This window comes from Nomascus leucogenys, chromosome 8, assembly GCF_006542625.1.
Source record: "Nomascus leucogenys isolate Asia chromosome 8, Asia_NLE_v1, whole genome shotgun sequence".
In the NCBI taxonomy this organism is placed as follows: Eukaryota; Metazoa; Chordata; class Mammalia; order Primates; family Hylobatidae; genus Nomascus; species Nomascus leucogenys.
Window position 1 is genome coordinate 86,161,945 of NC_044388.1, and position 24,211 is coordinate 86,186,155.

General features: G+C 41.4%; 1 protein-coding gene across 14 annotated transcripts in view; it reads left to right on the top strand.

Annotated features, from left to right (window-relative positions):
* The window catches only part of ELAVL2 (ELAV like RNA binding protein 2), a 159,281-nt gene that overhangs the window by 18,865 nt on the left and 116,205 nt on the right, over positions 1-24,211 (top strand). For 8 of the 14 annotated variants that reach the window (XM_030817605.1, XM_030817607.1, XM_030817609.1 and 5 more), the window contains exon 1: positions 4,716-5,252. The exons of 2 other annotated variants lie outside the window; for them this stretch is intronic. The gene's annotated coding sequence lies outside the window, so the exon portion shown is untranslated. Of the gene's footprint in view, positions 1-4,715; positions 5,253-9,555; positions 9,810-24,211 lie in introns of those variants that run through there. 4 more of the 14 variants (XM_030817614.1, XM_030817615.1, XM_030817606.1 and 1 more) reach the window with 2 other exon arrangements.

Genomic DNA, 24,211 nt, shown 5'->3' on the forward strand with positions numbered 1-24,211 from the left:
CCAGCTGAGACAGATGGTTTCCTTTAACTTTGGAAACTGCTATTTTTAATTGCTTGTATTAATTTTGCATGAGATGTATCGGCTCCAGGGGGAAGCTTAAAGAAGGCTGTTAGTATCCCTGAAAGAAACGGACATAAGGCTCTGATTTGCCCTTTTTCACCTCGGGTTTATTTTTTTTTTCCTTCACCCTCGCCTAGTCGCCTAGATTTTCCCTTTGTATGCTCAGGAAAGACGTGAGTTTATCCTCCTAAAAGTTGCTATTGAGTAAAAGAGGGGAAGGAAATCTGGGGACATTTGTGGGAGCGTCTACATAAAATAATCGTCGATCTGAGGCTGCAAATATATTTTCCTAGACACTCTGGGACATGTGCAACAGATCTTAGTCTGAATATCTGCAGGCAAATCACCTAAAGGAGAATGAACCTCATACATTGGTCCAGGAAAAAAAAAAAAAAAGGGTGTGTGTGTGTGTGTAGGTGGGGGGCTGGGAAGGGAGAACCAACCTAGGCTGGTCTCAAAGATTTACTGCGACACTAGTTACATTTTTTAAAAGAACATTTAAATGAACAATACATGTGTCTTTAAGTGTAAACAGCAACCTCAGGATTCGGGGGGAATATTCCTTGAGTGTGCGCTCTTACTTTACAGTCTTTCCCCCTTGAACAGGAGTTTAAAGACACAATGTAAAGAGAAAGTAAAGGATGTTTGAGATCCCGCTCACTGCCGCCCCTGGCACTGTCCCTAACGAAAGTGTTTGCAATGTAAAGAATCTTTCTCAAAATAGTCTTGGGAGTCACTCACCTTCGAGTAAAAGGCTTTACCCTTTTGCTAGGGGGTGGAGGGAGCGGGGAGAAGAACGGGGAAGGGAGCAAGGGTGAGCAGGTAGGCATTTTTGCTGCAATTCCAGCTGGGAAATTCGAGGATTAAAAACTCTGGAGCAGGTTTACCAGACTTTTCGAAGACTACCTGGATTTGCATTTATTTTGCATGAACACTCTGAAGAAAGGCGAGCTCACGCCGGCAAGGGAGTGTATGTAAAACAGGACAGTGGAAGGTGCACAGCGAGTTCGGGGCTCTAACTCTCCTGACAGTTTGTCACGATGGCTGAGTCCTAAGAAAAGCCAGCCTAATTCAAAATAAATGAGTTTCTGTGGAGTAGGACAGTCTTTTCCGCAAAGTCCCGTGGAATGAAACATTCCCAAGACGCGCAGTTTCCGTGTCTCACAGAAAGGGACAGAAAACACCGTGTCAAGCTTTGCAAGTCTTAATTTGAGGGCTGCTCGTCTCTGTCCATGGTGCTAATTCCTGCCTCTTTTCTCCTGCGTTGTTGCCACGGTATAAATTCACACTGGTGTCAATTTTCACAACTTTTCCCCCCTTTCGGTGAAAGGCAAGTCCACATACTACTTTAAGAAGAATAAATAAAAGAGTAATCAGCAAGGTGTATGATATCTGTATTTCTCATGCAGACATTAAACTATCATATTTCCAACAGCATGAACCACGACCCCCTACTCCACCAAACTAACACATAATATTTTTATTCACCTAAGAAGGTTTACTGTTGGAAATTACTGCCTTAAGCCAAACATTGTAAACTCATTTTAATAGTTTAACTTCTTTATTTACTTAAAAAACGTTACAAGTAGTTTACAGTAACTTTTATTATAAAATGTAAAATCACTCCTTCCCTTGCCCCCAGGACCTCTAGTGTAAGGGAGTTATTTATCCTAAAAGACATTTTCCACAACAGCTTTGCATATTCTTGTGAATAAATGTTCTCTTATATAGAAACTTTAGTAAAATGATCAATTAAATTCATTACTTTTTCGGTTTTGAGAACTATTCTTTTGCAACTTTATCCACCTCACACTTCTGCTCCAAGTTCGCAGTCATTCCCTTTATCTCTCCCTTTTCTGCTGCAATTCAAAATAATGCCAGGAACTTGGAAGATATGTCAGAGTTCATATGACTTAATCATATTCAAATGTCTTTTAAATACTTTCTAATGCAAATTCAGATTTTGTGGATAATTCTTTTACCAAAGAACTATAAGTGAAAAGGGGTTGATTGCATTTTTTGCTTATTCTTAAGTGAGATGTTTGCACATAGCCTTCATTACTTACTCATAGGATAGTATGTATTTGTTAATGTTTCAAGCTATGAGACATGAATTTCAAAGTGAAATCTACATCCAGATATCACTTGTTTTAAAGAGGCTGTAGTCAATATTTTTTATTTTTAAAAGTTGAAAAGGTACATGTTGCTTATAATACATCTATCCATTTAAGAGTTTTAAAATGTAAAAACATCTGTTTTAATGAGGAAGTAAAATAGTATTTTAAGACACTTTCACTTTTCAAATAATTTAAGTCCATTTTACCTACATAAAAAAACAACATGTTAGGGATGACAATACTTTGTATAATATTTTGTTACTCTGCCCAAGCTGAAAAAAACCCATAAATACTGAATCTACAGAATTTAGCATTTTTCATTTGAATGAACAAGTTTACTATTTTGCATGTAATTTCTTTACATAATACACATGCTAGATTTTTATTACTCCATATCACTCCCAGCTTTTCACACCTGTCCCTATCATTTTGGGTTATCTACAGATAGATATCACAGTTATCTACATATCTTTTTTGTGGATATAAACATGCGCCAAAAAAAAAAAAGTATTAGTTTCCACCTAGTTAGAAGGCACTTAAATAATTGTAATGGTAAAGATTTACTTCAATGTACTGAAATTATATGGGCATATGCAACTAATTCAATATTAAGAGCATGGTAACAAGGAGGAAAGACAATTCACTTCATAGGTAAGTGTGATTAAATCAAACAGTATTATACTTTTCCCAAATTATATTCATTTAAAGGTTATTTCTCTGTATGGAGCTGGGGACAAGGGGAGGGGCTGAAGGAAGATGGCTACAAACCCAATCTTCTGTTATTTATACATCTAGTCTAGATGGGGTGGAGTCTTTCTGTCTTTTCCCCCTTGACTCCATTTCTTCAAAGTGCTTTTCTTTCTTCTTGCTATGAGTTTCACCCAGGTCTAGAGAATAGTTTTAAGTTGAAATTAAGACTCCAGGGGTTGTTATATAAAAAGTGGGGGTAGAAGTTAAGGCATGATTTTATAAACACTAATTATAAGATAACATAGATTCAGGCCTTCTTTGTCAACCCCCAGTTATTGTCATGCAAAGTAATAGAACTCGTATATTGTTATACAGGCTACACGGGAGATAAACAGGTCTGTTTTTCACCATTAATCATTTATCAACACTCAAGGACACTCTCAAAGAACACTGATTTACTGTATTCCTCACTTCCAAGTCATTTTGCTTTGGGATCATCTGTCCCGTTCCCCTCCATGACACCCTACCCTTTTGCAATCTCTAACTCTTACCTGTGTCTTCTTTTTCCGGCATTCTCAAAGATAGCGACTAGTTGTAAATATGTAAAGGAATCCCTTTCAAAAAGGCATGTGCCTCTGGTTAAGATACATTACATTGTGTAAGAATGGTAAAAAAAACTGTCTAGGGAGTTGGTGCTATCTTTCAAGATTGAAAGGAGAAATTCTGGCTGGAAAAGAACGTAGGTCAAATGAATATTGTGTCTACTTATACATCCAGACGATCCTGAGGACCTCACTTTCACTTAGAGGAAGAAACAATTATCATGCATAAAACTGTATTTTGGTCTCCTGAATGCTGTTAAAATATGGGGTTGTAATAAAGTAGTCTTCCTCTATGAAGCAGAAACATTGATAGCACGTGGTCTTCTGGTTAAACTTCTTAAATCCTCACAGAAAGAGCCCTGATAAAGATTCGACTATCTTTGCTGTCAGCAATATATGTGTGGTCCAAGGACTGTACCTGTCTGCAAATGCAGAGGAGTGGCTTGTTCCACTTTTATATACAGCTGCTCTTTTTGAGAGCCATTAGACACCTCGAAGTGAAGGACCTTAGCTCTACTCACTACCTCTTTTTCTGGATAGGATATTTATCCTACACTTTTCTATTCTAACATGAAGTGAAAGCTAATTCAAACCGTGCAGCTTTATTTGAGAGCATTTCTGACTTCATCCTTATCTTAAAAGGATGCTTTAAAAAGGGGTTGATGAGGACACATAAATCTGAAATATGCATATATTAAAATAAAGACATACAATTACCTAACATCTAATACAAAATACAGTACTGAACACAAATCGAAAAAAGGCATGCGGGCAAGTAATGGATGTACATTCATCCCTTTCACTCAGATCAAAGAGAGGGAGCTCTCAATGACTCATACATACCGGACAGAGACTTAAATGTTATAAAGAGATATGCCATAGATGCAGCAGTGATGGCAAAGGAGATGAATCTTTCTGAAGCAGAAAGATTTAAGAGGAAAGGAGATCGTGCCATATCGCAAACTCTGATAGTACAGTTCCAACCCTCCCACGTTGCTCTCTCCACATTTCTTTTTGCTTCTTGCATTTCCCTTCGCCGCCAGTGTTAAGTGTACCTCCCCGCACAACTTACCTTGAAACGGGACTCCATTGAGCTCTCGAGAGTGACACAAGCCCATAGCCAATCGTCTCATGCGGCCCCGCCTGGGCGGCCTCAATGGAAGCGTCTGGACCAATCAGGATCCTGGGGCGATGAGCAAGTTACGTTGTGGCGCGATTCGGCGTATACTTCCGCGCGTGCTGCCCGGGATAGGAGCCTGGCAGAGCAGCTGCACACACGGCAGTGCGGAGGCAGAGAAGGGGTTGGTGATACGGTGCTATAAATCTGTGGTCCAGTCCACCTCCCTTTTAAGACGTCCTCCCCCCTATTTCTGTTCTCAGTTAGAGATGCAGCAGCTTACTCCTGTAGCGACCTACTAAAAAGCAACAAGGAGAAAGACATCGTCTTTTTGAAAAAACGTTCTTTCGTCTCTTTTCTTTGTTCCTTGGTTTGTTTTTCTTGCCCCTTTTTGTTTAGTTGAACGGCAATAGGAGGGTAGTCTCTCCGTCTTTTTAAACTCTTTTTTAAGTTTCCCCTCCCCTTTCATATTTTTTTTTCGCCATTTCTTTTAGCATTGGACTTTGGGGTCGAAAGCGTTTCTTTTTATTTGCTTCTTAAGCCGAGCACAGTTTAGGTTTCGTGCTGTCTTAAGAGAACTATCCAGCAGCTTCTTGCTCATCCTTATTGGGAGAACTGCACCGTTACTTTAAAAACACACATACACAAAAACCTTAAGGGAGAAAGGTAAGTTTCGGTTTGGTTTCTTTAATCATTAGTTGCAGCGATGCGCTGGCAAACCCAGAAAACCTGTAAGTGAGCGGAATACAGAATATGAAGTTAATTGCACATGTTTGTCTCATTTCAAAGCTACTGTTCTGCTTTTTTAATTTTAAAGAGCTAGACTAAAAGACGGTGGACGCATGCTTAGCGTACTGAATATTCGTAAATGTCCATGGCAGAAACTTAAGTGGTAAATGTGGCCGGGGGGAGTAGGGGTACAATGGGAGGTTAGATGTGGAGTGAGCTTCAAGATTGAGATCAGAAGTTCATTTCTTGGGGAGAGAGGGATAACTTGGGTGTTGGGGATGCATGCCTCTACTTTCGCTCAGCAACCGAAGGACGGGAGAGGCTTTACAATCATTAAGGGGAATCAGAAGCCTGGACTGGCAGATTAGACCAGCGAAAACCACAGGCTTAATTGCATTAACCAGATAGCATGTGCTGGGGAGATGGGATTGCCAGATGGAATTTAGATGCTGCACCAGGCAGCGAGTTGTAGTTGACTGAAAAAAGTACATGCCGCCTGAGGGCTGGGGCTGGGGCTGGGCTGAGGCTAGGGTTGTTAGAAGCTGTCAGAACTCATCATTGTATGCGGGCTCTGATTCACGGGCTCCAATTATCATAATTCAGTTTTAAAAGAAGATAGCCAATTTGGGGCTGAATTCTTAAGCCTGTACCGGATATGAGATTCCCTTTGTTCAGAAAAGCGTAAATAAGATCCTTGGAGCTGTGTCTGTGAAGTGCCGGCTGCTTGAGAGCCTCGCTGTGCTAGGCGCTGGGAAGTGGATTCCAAGCCCTGTCCTTGGTCCTACGCGGCTGACTTCGCCTTCGGGGCGAGGGGGAACCCCTTTGCAGCCGCGAGGCTTCGCAGCCACCCCAGGAGCCAACTCGGCTACGTAGCCCTCACCCCCTCCTTACCGCCCCCCCCTTCCTCGAATAGCTATTGTTAAATTGACGCCAGGAGAAAGATGGTTGGGGATGAGAAGCTGGGCAGATAGGCACACGCTTCATTTTAACTTTTGTGATTTCTCAGGGTTTGGGAGAAATCAGTTGGCTTTCTACTGCCAAAGAGAGGATCCAGGGTAGATGTGGGAAAGGGGGAGGATGTTCGTGGGGCGGGGAGGGCGGAAGGGGTGGCGGTGGTGGAACGAGCTGCTGGCTTTCCTAAGAGAAGTTTAAATTATTGGCACGAGGGGGGTGTGGGTGAGTGTGTGCGTGAGAGCGCTCATGTGGTGCTCGAGAGGCAGAGGATGGGGAAAAGCTACAAAGCCGGCTGGGGTTAACGTCTCGTTGCTCCTCACCCCACCCACTCTCCCGGCTGGGAAAGCCAGCGCACCGTCGCCTCCTGGACTCGACTCTGCGAAGGGCGGTGGGGGCTAGGGATGGCAAGGTGGCAGTGCCCACCACTGGAGCTCCGCGGCGGACGAGACCTCGCGTGGCCATTGTTGCTTAATTTATGCCCAGCACGTTGCTACGTACCCACCTATTTCACGTCTGTACAGAATTAATACGAGAGCTATACAACTGTGACAAATTGGAGGTTGGATACGTTCCCCATTTCCCATTTTCAAGTACTGGTTAGCAAAACCGATGGAGAGACTGGGTATTTTCTCTCGTAATTACCAGCTGCAGGTCTGGTTTTATTATGGCGAGGGTGAGAGAAATAGCCAACCATTTAGTATTTACTCTTAACACTGCTGGACAGGGATGGAGGTCTCTGTACTTTCTCCCAGAAATGCACGGATTCTGTCCCCTCCCCCTCTCATGTACAAACACTCCAGTTGGTTAAGATTCTAAACCTTCAGCCGTTCTCCGCACCCCTATTTATTATACCCATCCTCTGGGGGTGGGAGGGAGATTAATGTTTTATTTCCCAGGCCTACACTATTAACTGCAACCTATAAAACGTAGACTTTAAATGAAAATTTTTAGAAAGTACACAGCAGACAATAGTAACTAAAGAAATTATTTTCCAAATGAAAATCAGTTTCTAAAGGTCAGAAAAAGGGTGTTCGTGTTTTGGGGAACAGAAGGGTAGGAAATGTGTTTGGGCCTTAAGAGTTCCTTGTAAAATGGCTTCTTAAATGGGACATCTGAAAGATTTGTCAGAATATGAACAGATAAGTCCGCAAAAAAATATGTTGAGAGTTTCGAAGTTGCTATGGGGTTAACAATTTATTTTTTAACTCTCGCCCTTATTGCTGTCATTGCCTGAGTGTATCTTACAGCAGGCACTGCTTCCCCGTTCCCTCTTTTAACCAAGTGCTTGGGCACCCCGCTTCATAAAGCTAACCTGTTCTGGAGCTCTTCACAAAAAACGCTACGGTTGTAGGCAGAAGTGGTTTGGAAGACTTGGGGAACTCTTTTGAGAGCTCTCCCATAATTTAGTCAGCGTCAGGAAGTAGGGCGTGGGGCATTCTAAGAGTTTCAGGTTTGGATTGACAAATTAAGTAGGCCCATTTTCGCCTAACGTCTTGGAAATAGGCATTTTTAGCAATCTCCCGTGCCTGGGATGGGAATATTATAATTAACCATTTACTGAGAGGTCAAAGAGGCGCAGGCGCTTTGAGCAGTTTTCCCAGGAACCCACACAAAGTCAATTAAGGTCATTTAATTGCAAATCGGATTTGGGGTGACACAGAAATGCTGATATAGAATCAATGAGCTGCATCCGGTGTCCCCAGACTGGGTCCCACAAATTGAGGGATGGCCTGTCTCGCTTTCGACCTTGGTTGAGCCCTCTACTTCACTATGCTGATTAGACTTCGCCCAAGAGGGCAAATTTGCCTCTCCCACCCCCGCCCTGGGTTAGACGAGTCCCCTCTCTTCCCCCCCACCCCGCTCCGCCCGTCGCATGGGGGCGGGGAGCGCTGGACGCCCTTAGCGGACCTTGCTGCATCAAACCCGCATCATGCCCTTGAAGCTGTAACCTCGGTCACGTTCTTGCGGCGACTGGGTCGCCCACTGCTCGGTTGCTTTCTCTTACCTCCTACAATTTCAGGTAGGTATGACAGGTGAATTTTTAAATGTAGTATTTTAGGAGAAGGGCTAAAACCGATGCCTTTGCAATGAAAAAATCCCAACTACAGGTGCTCTCGTAATTAAGCGGCCGAGCAGGTGTAAAAACGTGCTCCAGCCGCGTGGCTCCGGGGTCGGTTTTGACTTCCAGCCATGGGGCCGGGTCTGAGGACAAGGCACAGGTTTTTCTGGGGAAAAGGGATTGAGCTTGGCGAGGGGGCGGGCCGAGGCAAGGCAGCGATGGGACGCCCCCTCGGTGAAGAGTTGGCCATTTCGGGTCTTGCGTGGGGGGGCGTTAGAAGGATGCGGTTAGCGGCAAGCGTTTGCATAGTCGAGTGCAGGATTTCCTACTTTGCCTTTGAAGCAGAGTATAGCACCCCGCACAGGTACTCTGGGCTTATTTAAACGTCAGGTTCTCTCTAGAGAGGCAGGGAGGGGCAGCAGGGGCTAAGCCTTTATTTTCCGTCGAGGGACAGGACCCCTTGGCTGCGAAGTAGGGGGAAAAAGCATTTTTAAAAGAGACACACATATGTGTGTATACTTATATATATTTATAAATACATTTATGAACACATAAAGTAACCCCCACGTTAGCTGCTCTGACTCCCCGTTAGCGCCCCGGGCCCCGGGATTTGCAAACTTGCACCTGGAATCGGCCTCCTCTGGGCGCTCATCGCTCTCCACCGAGTCCAGGGAAACCTTGTCGGGGAAGCCTGGTGAGACTCGGAAGCCCGGAGGGACGGAGCTGAGCTGCTGAAGCCCGGCGACTCCCTGCAGGCACGGACCCGCGGGGCGGTCGGGCAGGGCACGCGCCGGCGGCGGCCGCGGCGCCGCGAACTCGCCGCCGGCCCCGCCTCCTGGCGCTCTTCCAAGCAAGCCCCTCCTTCCCGCCCTGCTACAAACGGCGGGACCGCGGCGCCGGGGCGTCACTGAGGCAGCAGCCGGCCGGGTGAGGAGGGCGGTTGCCGGCGCGGCGCGGGTGGGGCGGGGGTTCCGCCGGCTTCCAGTACCCCTTCCCGCCGCCGCTACCGCCTCTCCGCGGAGCTCGCCCCGAGCGACTCCTCCGCGGCTGTGCTGACGGCCAGCGGCACGAGCCGTAGTAGCTGCAGCTTCGAGTCACAGCAGGCAAGTGCGGGGGGCGTGGGGGCGGGGATGGCGCCCGCGCCTTGCCCCTGGTCCATTTTGGACGCCGAGGCTAAGGTCTGTGCGCGCCCCCGCTGCGCCTAGCGGGGTGGGGGTGGTGCGCCCTAGTCCGAGCTCTGGGCGGGAACGCTGGTGGGGGCGGCGGAGGTTGTGCCCGCGAAGTTCCTAGAGCTCAGCCCGTTGCGGCGGGAGTAGAGAGAATTGGGCGCCTCGGGAGGTGGCACCGCCCCTCCCGTGGGGACAAGCAGGTTGGGGGCGGTGGGAGCCGAGTGGGGCCAGTCGCGCCTGGTAGCGTGCACGGGCGTGGACGTGCCCGGGTGCGGCCGCGTGTAGCCCAAGAAGGAAACTGCTGAGACGCAGGTGAGTGTATTGGAGGGAAAGTGGGGGAGGGGACTTTTCTAGAAAAAGGGCCGGATTCCTGTGTTGGACTGGCAACCCCGCCTTGAGGGAGGATGTGTGCACTGGCTTCTCCTGCGGAACACGCCGGGGTGGTGTCTGGTGTGTGCCCACTTGCTACGGCGCCTCCGCGCGCGCGGTCCTTGGAGCTCTCGGGGCGTTTGGAGACTTAACACCGGCCGCGTTGTGTGCGGAGGTGGTGTAGGGCCGCGGGCGCCCAGAGCAGGAGCAATGATGATCCCCTTGTGCGCGTTAGGTGAGGCCCGTCGCAGCCGCGCGAGGTCGCAGCTCGCGGTCACATCGCGGGTTTGCGCGTGAGGCGTGCGCTGCGCGGGAAGCGCGGGCGCTCTGCCGGGCGAGGCCGGCTCTGGGATTTCAGTTCGCTTGCCATGGTTGCGGCAGCTGCTACTCCAGCTTGGTCGGGAGGGCCCGCCAGCGGCGGCCCGGGTGCACGGACGTGTGTATGCGTGCACTGGTGAGACTGGGGGAGCCAGCGTCGGTTCACTGGCAGGTACTCCTCCAGTGGCCGTGACAATGCCCAGCCAGCAGTCTTTCTCACGGCATTTCCTTAAAAGCCTCCTTGTTATCCTTGAGGGCCAGAGCGTAAAACCATGCCTCTAGATGCGAGCTATGAGCATGCAGTTGTAGCTGTCCAGATGGTCATTTAGAATTGTGTGCATTTTTAAAGACCATCTTTATGACAAAGATTTTCAAGTCCTATCGTCTCTACATTTTCTGAAAACGTGGGAAAGGGAGGATTTGCTACGAGTTGTCCACTCTCCTTTATTCCCTCCCTGAAAGAACGGTTCTTAGCAGTACCAAAATGTAATACCTTGGGCAAGGACAAAAGCGCTTTTAAAACTTAATTTTCTAGTGGCCCTATTCCTAATAATTCCTCATAAAAATTTAGCTCAGTCTCAAAACTTACAGCAAATCGGTCCATTTAAAAGCATTCGAATGTCAGTTGGTGTGTAATGTCCCCATTCCCTCAAGTAAAATCTGTTTGTTTGAAATATTGTTTTGTTGCCCTTGAAGAGTTTTCTCAAGAATCGTTTCGCCAGAGTCACTTGAATTTCCCATTTCTTGTGGAAGCTGACCTGGAGTCTCCATTTTGGTGAGCTGGTGGAAAAGCGGTCCTGCATCTACCTTGTCTTAGTAACCTTTGGGTAAATAAATGGTGACTGTATTGCTGAGTGGACCCGAATGTTACCGCATTTGTGGTAGGGCCCTTCTTTATAGGAGGTTTGTTGGGATGTTAAGGTAACACTGTGAAGGTTGTCGGGAGGATATACTTAGGGGAAGTTCGCTTGCAAACTATGGGGAGAGAAAGAAGAGGAAGAAAACATCTGGAAGATAAAAGGCCAGAATGGGGTAGGAAAAATTAGAATATGAAGAAACACGTTACATTAAATTTTCTGTGATTCCTCTTTTGTAATTTTTCTTTTTGAGAGAGTATTTTTATTTTTGTGTGATTAAAACCAGCCCCTCGCCTGTTATTTGGGTAACTTTGTGCTGCCACCTTTCAGGGAGTTAGTTGTTTTTTTCTTCCCTTGAAAGACAACTTTAGGTGTGTAAGCCCCTCCCTCTTTAGGTGATTTCTTCATTGTGTAGTGTCTTCTTTCAGGAACAATCAAGTCGGCTATATTCAGTGCTCACACTCCTTACCGGTGGTTCAAGATAATTTTAGTTATAGGGTATGCTCCTTGTTTAGAACAAGTACCCAGTGCTGGTCAGTGGCTACCACTCTACCTGTTACTTACTATGGAACCTTTTTTCTTTTCTAGGCCTAAGATGTGTTTTTATAGATCCTCTCTGATTTAGTTTTTTTGGTTGATTTGTTCTGGTTACCGCCTCTTCACAAGAGAAAAACAAAGCCCTTCTGTCCCAGTTTCAGTGGTTTTAGTTAAGACTCAGCTCGTGGTAGGTTAAGGGAGAATGATGCTGTGAGTGTCATATACCATCATTCCTTGAACCAACCTTTTGATTATTTGTACACAGACAGATGCTGCTGGCTGAATCCTTGTAACCAACCGCTCTTGGCTCTTCCAGCCTTCCCTGCTTATCTTTTAAAAATAATGTGCCTCCCCTCCTGCCACCCCACTTCTATTCTAGAAGCAAGTCTTAGGTTCTCTTTAAGGACACAACAAAGCCTTCCAGAATATCCTGACTTCTAAGCTGGGATCCACCTTTTCCTCTTTCTTTGCTGAAAGACATTTTTTTAAAAAACCTGTGACGCTTTTCAGGCATTATGAGCATTGCACAAGAGCACCACAGTGGCAAATTAGCCTTCATGTTCTTTTTCCCCAAAGGACTAGATACTCTGAAATAGCTTCTTAAGCTTATCAAGACTGACTTTACCATTCGCCTTTTTGATGGCTTGTCTGCATGGTAGCATCAGTATTTTCGCTCCCATTTGATGTCTTATTAAATCTATCACATCGTCACATTCTTGTTGGCACTTTTATCACTCATAATGTTTATTTGGAATTGAGAGAGGCTGGAATCTGTGGTACTTAGCTTGGTTTGGTTACTTTTCTGTTGACATTTTAAGGGGGCTAGATGCTGTGCCACCCTGTGGAAAACCTGCCTATGGCAGTCTACCCCCGGCTCTTTGTTTTTTGGCTACTCAGCTGGACAGGTCAAAAATTATAGTAGGGTACAACATTTGAGTGTGTGTGTGGGGAGGTTAATATTTTTTTGGCATGAGTACTTAGTTATAGGGAGGGCTGCTTTTCCACCTTGTAACCGGTACGGTTGCACATCCTCCCCAATCTTGAAATACTTAAGAATTTTTGGACAAGGTTACTCTGCATTTTCATCTTGCACTGGGACCCACAGATTATGTAGCTTTTCCTGGTTAGATGCCTTCCCACTTGTTAGTATTTAGCTGTCAGTATTGCTGCCTTGTTGATATATTATAGAACTGTTTGAAGGCTTTATGTCTGGTGATGCCACACCTGACTATGAAATTCACTATGGAGGACATAAAATGCATAAAATTTTTTCTTGCTTTGGCCATTTTCATTTTACAGGTGTAGAAGTCTTCACCGGTTCTGGTTGTGCACGGAGCCCACATATTGTAGTTCAGTGCCAAATCCACACTTCTGTGTGTTCTAATTTGGGAAGAACATTTATTGTATATTTGGTTCAAGATACTAGACAGTTTATAGTGCTAGTTAATTATTTAAGTATTTCAAATAATGTAAATTTGCCAAGTGGAAACAGAAGACACTTAAGCTTGAAAGGCAGTGCTTATTTTAAGGCTTTTACTTATTAAAATATAAATGTTTTATTATGGTGTAAATGATAACTTTTGGAGCCTGAATTAAAAGTCGAAGTTTGCGTAATAAAGTCTTAAAGTTTTTGTGGAGTACTTAGGACATTTTTCACTAGTAAATTTAACAGATTGGCTTTCAGCTTGTGTGATGTGTATCATAAGTTTCATTTTAGTAAGGTCGCTAGAAGAATTTTTTATTTCAAGGGAAGATTTTTTGTATCTCCAGGCTTGTATTCCATTGTGTAAAACAAAACAAAAGGTAACTTGTGTGAGCAACACTGTGCTAAATGCATTCTCATAGACATCTTCCCCTTTAATATCAATGTTAAGTTTCTAGAGATTGGTCTTAATAAAAATATCTATTTTTGCAACGAGCATTATTTTCTCAGAGCTTTGAGTTAGGCTTTCAATGCATCAGTTGAATTGATATTCTTAATGACATGGTACCTTTTTGAATATTGCTGAATAGTTTTGTGTGATAACAGATATAGGTTTTCACTGTAAGAAATCTTTATGAAGAGAAGGATGGGGGCTTTGAAGAGTAAAATAGGTAAAATAACCCAGAAAGTCATAAGAATAGGTGGAATGGGGAATAAAACTAAACCAGTTTATAGAATGCCTTACAGTGTCTTTTTTTTTAAATAAACTTGCAGTTTCTTAGTATATATTTTTATTGCTGATTTCTATTACATCAGTTTCTGACTGAAAATGAATAGCAGATAAGCTCTGACATGCAAAATCCCCTTTCCCACTTTTAAAAATGTATTTTAAACAACTTGACAAATTTAAAATTATACTTACTGTAAGATAGTGACAGTAAAATAAGTTGTTTTTTTTTTCTTTTAAGACACAGTGAAGGTTTTGCTTTAGCACTGGTATATTTTGAACCAGGTATGTTATCTACAGTTTGATGTACATGTATATTTTTCCCTTGCCCAATCTAATACAGATGCTCCTGATAAACCCATTGCAAGTTGAAAATGGCATTAAGTTAAAAATGTATTTAATACTCCTAACCTACTGAATATCAGAGCTTAGTCTAGCCTACCTTAAACATGCTCAGAACATTTATGTTATAGTTGGGCAAAATTATCTGGCAACACAGAGTATCCGTTGTTTACTCTCGTGATCCATTGGCTGAGTGGGAGTTGTGGCTTGCTACCATGGCCCTATATCGAGAGAGTCTCTTACCACAGACTGCTAGCCCAGGAAAGGATCAAAATTCAAAATACAGTTTCTCCTAAACGTGTGTTACTTTTATATCATCATACAGTTGAAAAATCGTAAGTTTGAACCATCATAAATTGGGGACCATCTGTAGTGATAGATTTAATACTCGGGTTTTTCCTTTGACTTAAAAAAGTGTATCATGAAAAGGAAATTTATATTGTAAATGTTCTTTTCTTCCAGAATTTTGTTTTTGTGGGTTGTTCTTTATTTGAGATTATTTCAGTAACTTTAAAGACTATGTTAATAGGATATCACAAAAATCGTTTATAAATATCAAAGCAATAAGCTATTCCTTCAAGATGGATTTTTATTTATTTATTTATTTTCACTGAAAGCTTTAGTACACACTTTCTTGACTAATTTCATCTCTTTATGGGACTAGGGAGTGATAGTTGTTTTGAGATCTTTAGCTTTCCTGCGTTTCTTTAGAGTCAGTGTAAAATTGAAAGTTCTTGTTAATATTGAGGGGCTAGAGTCTCTTTAAGCATTTGAAGAAAGCTGTAGCTGTCTTGTCCTAGAGAAATATATACAAATAATTAAGAAATTTCCATACAGTTTTTAGTATTTTGCACTTTGGAAGAAAATGTGTTAAAATGAGGTTCCATTTGGGAAACAGGACTTTGGCAATTAGAGTTGTCTTCTTATACTAGTGAGAACGGGATGAAGTCATTCAGAGGTTCTTGTCTGCTGTCGAGTTAGTGATGTGGGCCTTTAGCATTCTTTGAAGAATGACTAACTCTAAGCTTTCCTGTCTCATAGTTTGTTTTAAAATCCATTCTGTTTTTGTAAACAAATAATCACACACCTAAGGTCTTGTGATCACCGTGCAGCCAGTTTATTTGCTGAGTTGTCTCAGTAGGTTTTGCCACTTAGGTTGAAATTCTTAATTTAGCACACCCAGGTGGAAAATGCTAGGCTAGAAGTCTGAAGTTTTCAGCATCTGGTTTGGTTTAATTACTTATGTCCTTGGTCTCTTAACCTTTGATTGTGTATAAAATCTTACCCTCCCCATCTCAAGGACCACGTAAAGATGAGCATATTGAAGTACAAGATTTTTTGGCAGTGAAATGACATTGACTGAATTGGAAAGGTGGTAATAGGTGGTTGCTTTTTGATTAGTTTTATATTTTTGGCTTTCAATGTGTTATTATGAACCATTTTTAGTGATTTTGTTTCTTTATAATACACCGTCATATGTTTATTTCTGTCATGAAGTAAAAGAAAAATCCCAGACTGCAGGGAGGATTTGGGAGAGTTGTGACTTTGGACATTTCAGTATAGAAATAGACATATTTATACCTATGATGATGGAACTTGGAAAGTTTAAAATGCATTTTCCTTGAAAATATAAATAATGCTAAAAGATTACATATGAGACTGAGAATTTAGCCAGCTAACATTCCAGGAATATACATTTCTTAATTTAAATTTCTCATATTTTTTTCAGTGAAAAATCAAAATTTTAAATTTAACCATTTATGTTAAAATAGTCTGCATTTTCCCTGATTTGAATTTTATTTAACCTCTTATCAAGGATCCATTCCTATACATCACAAAATGGAGTTTACACGGAAATACATTTTTTCCCCTCATTGCTGGTGGTGTGAACATCATTGATGGATGTCCTGTCAAGTAAGATATTGGAAATTGCTCACTTGTTCAGTTTTTAAAGGATGTTTAACACTTTCTTTATTCTTTAGGCATCATTTGTGTATATCAGAAGTAGAAGAGCTGTTTCTCAAAGCAAATCACAATGTATCTGAAAATAAATTCAGTGAATTGGGTAAGGATGGGAAAATATTTCTGGAGCACTTGATCTTGTTTTCTCTGAGCTGCTTTTCAAAAGTAAGAATTTCCCATTATACTGATGTTGCTTTATTGGAGGTGACATGGCAAGTGAGGGGGTCATCCACCTTTATTGCAGAGGTATCCAGAATGTGTTAAATATACATTTATTATAGAGTAACCAAGTTTTTATAACCTGTTTCCAGGTAAGGCCTATTTCTATTTGAGTTTATTCAACACCACTTTTGATCTCTCCAGGTGCTATTTACTGATTACTGGCTTATTTTGTTTAAAAACCCTTGGGGTCTTTTCTGTCCTATGACTCCGAATGACCCATGGACTTTTCCCGAATACGAGGTCATCAGTGCTTTTGACTTTCATCTCTTCCCTTCTCCATAGTCTCTGCAAGGAATTTGAACTACCCACAGCCTTCCTCCCCTCTTTGGGATGCATCCGTACATGCCCTCTGTCCCTTGTTTATCCTTTTAGCCTTGTGCTTAGTTCCGGGGGCTGGTAATTTGGGGTCAGGTGCAACCTGATCACTTGTCCCTTTATTTTCTTATCCTGCTTGTGCATTTGCATTGGCTCTTAGGCACTTTGTTACATTTTACTTATTGAAGAATATCTTCTGTGACTAAGTGAATCACTAATACCAGAAGGAGCAGTTGGTATCAGTGGACAAATTATTTGTGCCACAGGTCCTGAAGGGTGATCCATGAGCTTCATATGGCCTATAGGTATTTTGATTGCCCGGAACTGTGTTTTAAATAGTTTTGAGTTGTTGATTCAGGGTTTGGTAATATATAAAGATCTGGAGCCAAATGTATTGCTTCTTGAAAACTTGGAAGGATGGAGCAACAACAGTGGAGTCCACATTTATCAACTGCCCCTTAAGGATGAAGCATGGCTTGTTTCACTTTGACCTTGGTTTGTTTGCCTGGCCTTGGTGTCTCTAATGCTATACTTCCTAAAGCCACGTGAATTAAAAAGATAAGTGTAAAGACAAAGGCAGTAGTTCTAAAGATTTTATATTCTTTTGATTCCTTGTATTTACAGATAATGTTTGAATCATGTTAAATTGCTCCTTATATATTTAGATCTTATAGTCTCCTTTAGAGAAGGTTTGTCTTGGGTCTCTCCTTCCTTAACCCCTGGTTGAAAAACAGTTTCTCCTTTTATAAAATGAGCTTCTCTCAGCTTAACTTACCTTTTCTCTCCTTCCCGCCTGGGATTTTAGATCTGTCCCCATTGGGAGTAGGGATTTCTCTCTGCCAGTTGCCTGCTTCTATTTGTTCAGATGCTTTGGGGTCAACATTGCTACTTGGTGCTGTAAAAACTAATAGGATGTTATGAGCTGTTTAAAAGAGGCCTGTGGCCCACCTGCTAACCTCATTGCTGATGGTGTGAGCTTATAAATGACATTCTCCCCTCAGATTGTTTAAAAAAAAAAAAAAAAGCCAATATGAGACTACCAGGTGTGTGGTTTATGTGTGTGTTATTTCTCTCCCTTTCCCCTTTATTTTTTTCAGTCTTCAGCCTTTTCTCCCCCACTCCAGAAGCAGCAGGGCAGCCTGAGCAAGGCCCTCTCCCATGTGTGCTGTAGAGCAGGCTGATGCACCAGCAGAAGTAGAAAGAGGCTCCACATGTCATGTTTGGACGAATGCTGTAATTTTATTTTACAATAAGGAAGGTGGATAATATTAATCTACTCCTGAGCATAATAGCACAATTTGAATAGCAGAGAGCAACTTTGGTGTGTGTTAATGTCTAGTGAGATGAATACAGTTGAATGCTAAGTAGGTAGAAAATGTCAGTGTGGAGCCTTCCTTTTGGTGACTTTAAGCACTTACATTTCTAGTTAACTTTTGTTCAGCCTGGTAAATAGATATGAAGATCTGTTTTATCAACCCAGCATTAATGTAGCTTCTTAGGATGGAACAATGCCCATAAAACCCTGCTCTCCTGGCAGCCACTTGAGCTAGGCCAGTTATAACGATGAATCAGAATGTGCCCCTGTATTGAACATCTTAGCAAAACCCTTCAGAATAATAGCTTAATGTTGGCAGTTTTAAGCATTGGTTTACTCTACAACCCAGCCAATTTTTTTTTTTTTATATTTGGGGTGTGAGTGCAAGTGTATGCTTACTTAAAAACTTAATTTTGAATTAACTGTGTATGATTTTAAAAAATCATTGTAGGTACATTTGGAACTTATTTTTCAGAGGCACTTAATAATTCTTGGTACCAAACATCTTCTATTCTGTGATTACATGATTCTTTTAGATGAATGTGTTGCTTGTTTTTGATGCTCCCCGCAGCATCTCATTGCGGCACCTCAGGGTGGCTTAGTTAACTGGGTTGGGGTGGGGAATTGAACATCAGTAAAAACAAGCATGTTTTATCCCCCTAAAGATTGGGAGTCATTCCTGTGGAGCTTCTACTGTGCGGTAAGAATGACTTTGATATATGTGGGCTGCTAGTTAACTTGAAGTTTAGGGCTTTTCCAAATTTATCTAATTTTGTTTTTAAGTTTGTTGAAGGATCAATAAAAATATTCTTCTAGGTTTTGTGTTGAGATTATGTTCAGAAGCCAGGAAGATTGTGTAATACTGTTTCATCACAAATTACTGAGTGCTGGATACTGAGAACGTTGAGACTTGTATAAAGTGCCCTTTACCTCGTACTCCTTGGTCTCTCTGCCTAAGGAGATGAGGCAGAAAATGATTAACTTAAAAAAAATCATACACTCCCCACTCTTACATTTAATAGTAGAAACTGAGTGCTTGAGGAATTAAGCAAAGGGACATATCCCTGTTGTCTGGGAATCAAGGGATCAGGCCAGGTTGTTGCTTACTGCTTTAGGGACAGGACTGTGTCTTTTCTTCGTCCATTTTGTCTATGTTTTGCTTTTTGTGTCTTACTTCCCTCCCCTGTTCCTCCTATATCGTTTTTGTTACCTTTAATTTTCTTTTATGGTATGAGTAACTGTTTCCTAGTTTGCCAGGAGCTCAGTCACAGGTGAAAAATATTTCTGCAAAACCTACTCAAGTTTTAGGGTGTGGCTAGAGAGAGACAAGCTGTGACTGTCTTAATTCCACTGTTGTCCCAGAAGAGTAGATCCGAGGCACGTGTGTTTCAAACGACATGAAGCTGGGAGTTTCCCCCAGAGTTTTATTCTGTTGACAACATTATGTGCTAGCAGCCTCCTCTGGGTATAACATTTATTTTTCAAAACATCTAGGAAAAAGTCAAAATAATTATAACTTTTTCGATTTCCTCCCTTTTGGGAATATAGTTGCAGGAACAAGAAGCAAGTAACAGGACAGAAGCTGGGATGCTTTTCAGAGCATTGATCTATGCCTTCTCCTTGCGACATCTTCATGGCTAAGGCCATGTCTTCCAGGAGCATGTGTTGTCTGGGCTGCTGACTATAGCTTTCTCATGCCAGTGCTTGGTGTTCTGAGGCCTGGCGGCTGCTTTTCTCCCTTAATGGCATTTACATTACTGTTTTGTGAGTTTTTTTTTTTCCCCCTTGAAAGGTGATTGAACAGACTGTATGCTGCGTTACCTTTTTGGTTTAGTGGAGAGGCTCATTCCTTCAGTTGGAACTGGCTGTTTGGGGAATAATTTGTGTTCTTGTTTCTTGGACTTTCTGAAAAAAAATTTTCCCAAATAGTTTGGCTGACTTAGAAACATTGTTTTGTGGATAGTAGGGTGAAATCTTTGGTTTTATAGTGAATAATAGTTTGTGATCTAGACAGGAAGAGTGAAGACATCCGTTTTGGTTTTCCTTTTGTACAACTTCTACGGTAACTTCCAAATGACCCTCTTGAGAATGCAAGAGTAAGAAATTTTGTGTTAGACAGTCAAGTTAGCAGTGGATTGGGATGGGGCAGCAGGGATCTGCCACTTTTTAGTTGTTGACTTACCGTTAGGAAGATGGAAAAATATGTGGAGTTGGCAGTTGAAGAGGGTGAACTACTGCAAGGTGATGGAACCAGAAGACAGAACATTTCCTCTAGTAACGGTGATTAACACCTAGTCTTTCTGTACTTAACAGAAACTTGCCACAGCTCCCTGGGATGATGTTTTATAGGCGAGGAAAATGAAGCTCAGAGGTCAGGTGGTTTGCCCAAGGATACAACCAAGTGGGGAAGTAGGATCAGGTCAGACTCCTAGTTCTGTACCTCTTTCCATGGATCCCAGAATGATGATGTTCTTTCTACTTTTGGTAGTTCTGCTGACTGTAGTTTAAGGTGGCTGAAATCAGATCCAAGAAGCAACTTAATTTTCATGTTTGGAGAATGTATTGCTTCTCTTAGGGGTGTTTTGTACTAAAATGGTGTGACTCCAGCAGCAACTGTATCTCACCTCCATATTAAATTGCTTTAGAGGCTGTTTGGTTCCCCAGTGGTGGGGTGGTTGTACCAGGATTATTTTTTATTTTTATAATTTCTTTAAAGCTTCACTGTGGTCCCTGTAGCACTCCTAGCAGTATGCCCACAACTTGTTCCTCAGGGCCAGGATTCTGACCTTGGATTATTTTAGGTCCGTGACTGGGTGACTTCTGGAGGCAATTCCATCACAGGCTGGTGACTTTCTGATGCCAGCTGGCATCCTTGACTTGCAGGATTACTTTTTGGAACCATACAAAGTATGGATTGGTTATTTTCTGTAAGCAAGGAAATGAAGACACTGTCTTCAGGCTTTTTTTAGGATGCTGTTAAAATCAAGAAAAAGGTGAAAGTGACATTGAGATAACCCTGGCTCCTTATAGTAGATAATCTGTAAGGGCTGTTTTTTGAACTTGTTAAGTTTATGAAAAAAAAATGTGTTCCCAATCAGGCGGGATTTTAGAAATACCACTTTTTGTTCTGAGAAAAAAATGGCAGGTCAAGTGTTCAATAGGATGTTTAATATCCAAATTGGAATAAACAAAATATCCACCCAGTAAAGATTGTTCTTGATTCACCTTTCTCCAGTAAATTTTCAGTGTTTCTCCAACTTTACTGTTAGGAAAATTGGTTGGGAGTGGATGACAAAGAATTACAGATTTGAAATGACCTTTTTGCTCTTCCCTAGAAAGAGGCCATCTGCCCTTGTTCATTACTTGATCTCTCACATAGTGTGTTTGTAGTAGAAATTCAGGAAAATTTGTGAAGGTCACTGGAACAGTAGATCTCAAAAGTCTGGAATAGAGATAATAATTTAAAGAAAGAATATAGTACATGAGACTGATAATTGAAAGTTATTTGCATCTGTAAGTAAATCATGAATGATAGGTAATCTTACTAGAATTTCAATCTCTACAGAGAAATTTTTGCAAAAACCGCCTTAACTAATCCCATGTTTTCTCATGTCTTAGATATGCAATTTTTATATTACTTCTGAGTCTCTTAAGTTTACTTAATGTCGTAATTCCATGTCCCCCAAAGCTGTGAGGTTAGTGGGTGCATCTTTTAATCCAAATGTCTTAGAATTGAGAAGCTGAAGTAGCTGCATGCCAGCATGTTCTCTGATTTATTATCTCTGCAAATATTTTACTCTTTCTAGAGTATAAATATTATCCTTGTGCTATGCAAAGCTGGTGTAAACCTGAGAAAATAAGGTCATCAGATTGTCTCTACATATTTCAAGCAGGTGCCTCTGGTATAAAATTGGCCAACAGGCTATGCACAAAGCAGTCAGGTGGGATCCTGCCAAGGCTGCTCCGTACTGTTGAGCTGTAATTTAGAGTATCATAGGATGAAGCAGAAGTTAATTGTTGAGGGTGAAAGCTCAATAGCATTTTACTCATCGTCGCATTTTATAGTACATACATAGTAACCTTAAACTTTGACCTTAATACGTACCATTTCTCTTTTAATTTTTATTGTGTTTCCTTAAATTTGGCAAAGACTACCAGAGATTTTGTTGGGTAAAATGCTTCTATAGTTTCCCCGTTCCCTATGGAATTCAGAAGCATTAAGAGATCCAGGGACTTTGTTAAGTTTTGGGCGTTATAGTTCAGTCTCCTTAAGGAATTTTCTGGAACTTTACCCATAAGGAAATGGCTAACATTTCTTTCTCTCTTTCATTCCCTGTGATTATTCTCTGTTATCGTCTCAAAGAAATGAGGCAATTTGATGGCAGCTTATTAAATAGCCTATGAATATTTGAAATGTTTACATCTAAAGTTTTTATTAGTAGCCACTTTAAAACTTTAAACTTATCTCTCTTTTCCTAGCATTTAACATTTTATTATTTTATTATGTCTGGCCTCCTGACATAATGGCATTTTGCTCTTTTTGATTGTCCTTCTATTCAGTTTTTGATTTGTTGATCTGGCCTTTTCTGCCCCCCAGTACTTTAAAAACAATTATTTTGCCAGTTTGCATGTGAACATTTCTTGGTTTCCGGTGCAGATTTTAATTTGTTTAGTAAATATTTGTGATCTTGCTATATGCCACATATACTAACTTAGGTATTAAGACTATAGTAGTGAATACAGTATACTCCCTGCTGATATGGAACTTAGAGTTTATTGGAGAACATATTATGTTAAAGTTCTACAAATTATTACATATAATTGTGATTTGTGCTGTGAAGGAAAATAACCTTTAAGGCTTATAACACAGTGTGGGAGGTGGTTAGTGAAGGTCATTTGTTGATTTCCTTCCTAGCTACCTTATTTTTACTGTACATAAAAACAGACTAGTTTTTAATTTTATAGGCATAAGAATAGGCAGAGGTCCTAAAATTAAACTCTATTCTCCTTGATAAATTCATGGTGAACTTTGCGTCCTAGAGTTGATTCCTGCCACCCAGCTTCTATCCCACCATAGATCTGGCTTTTTATATGTTTTATGAGAAACCAATTTTAATGTTCTTTGCAGGACAACATAATTTGGCAACTTTTACTCTGAAAACTATATGGTGAATGCAAAGCCCAGCAGTGAGATCTGCATTGTCTAAATCTTTTATTCTGTTTACCCATGGCTTTGAAAATGTGTTGTGTCGGATTTTGAAATATTATCAGTATTTTTTTAAATAACACTTTCTGATGTATTCATTGATGCAATAAGAACTTAGGAATATTTGTTAGGCTTTTTGCTTGGCTTAAATTAGAATTTCACTAATTCATCCACAGTTGTTTTTGTCATTGATTGGATTATTTGGTTTGTTTATGAATGACCTTTTAGATAATCCCTCTGACAAATCACCCCATTGCTTTACCATATTATGTTCCTTCCAGTGTTAATTTAAATTATAACTAAAAGCAAATACCATATTAATTGGAATTGTTTTTAAAATATTTGTTGGAGTGGAAGAGACTTAGGCAGTTTTTTTTGTAGAAACTTTGGAAGACATTTGTTGTTTAAGAGTGTCAAAAAATACTTTTTAAAAAAACATCAGTGGCTTCTGTGGAGTTCCTTAATCCTAAAGGGCTAGGTATGTTCGTAAGAGATGGGTAGAATATGGGAAGTTACTCTAAGCAATCGGAAAAGACACGGAAAAAAGGTTAAGGAAAATGAGGAAGTGAATTTTCCATCTGGCTCGTTTCCTCATTCACACAGATCACCAGACCTACACAGTACGGTGAATGCATGGCAAGAATATGATATTTTAAAATAGTGTCTCTCTGACCACCTTATTAGATTATTAAGCTTACTTGACTATGCTCTTAGTTTCCTCAGAGAGGTGGACTCTGGCAGTTTTCTTTTATTTTTAATATAAGCTGGTCTTTAGGAAGATAATAAAACTTTGCATGCCTTTTAGTTTATACCATTTATAATTGTTTGATTTAACATGGATATAGCATTTTTTTGTAGGTGGATATTATTTCATCACAGCTTTTAGATTTCAGCCCCTTTTCCTTAGGTGCAGAAGGAAGCTACTGAAAATATAGACCGTAACTTCTACTCTTGATGGAATTTGGAGAGAAGTAAACCAAGTTTTAGTTCAGGAGAGGAGAATTTTAATTTTACTTATGGCATTACAGGGACAGCAGATATGAGAGTTAAGGAGCTGGTCAGGGAATGGGCACTTGGGGTAACAACTTCCCATTGCTTTTGGTGTCTGGTCTCTTCTTAAT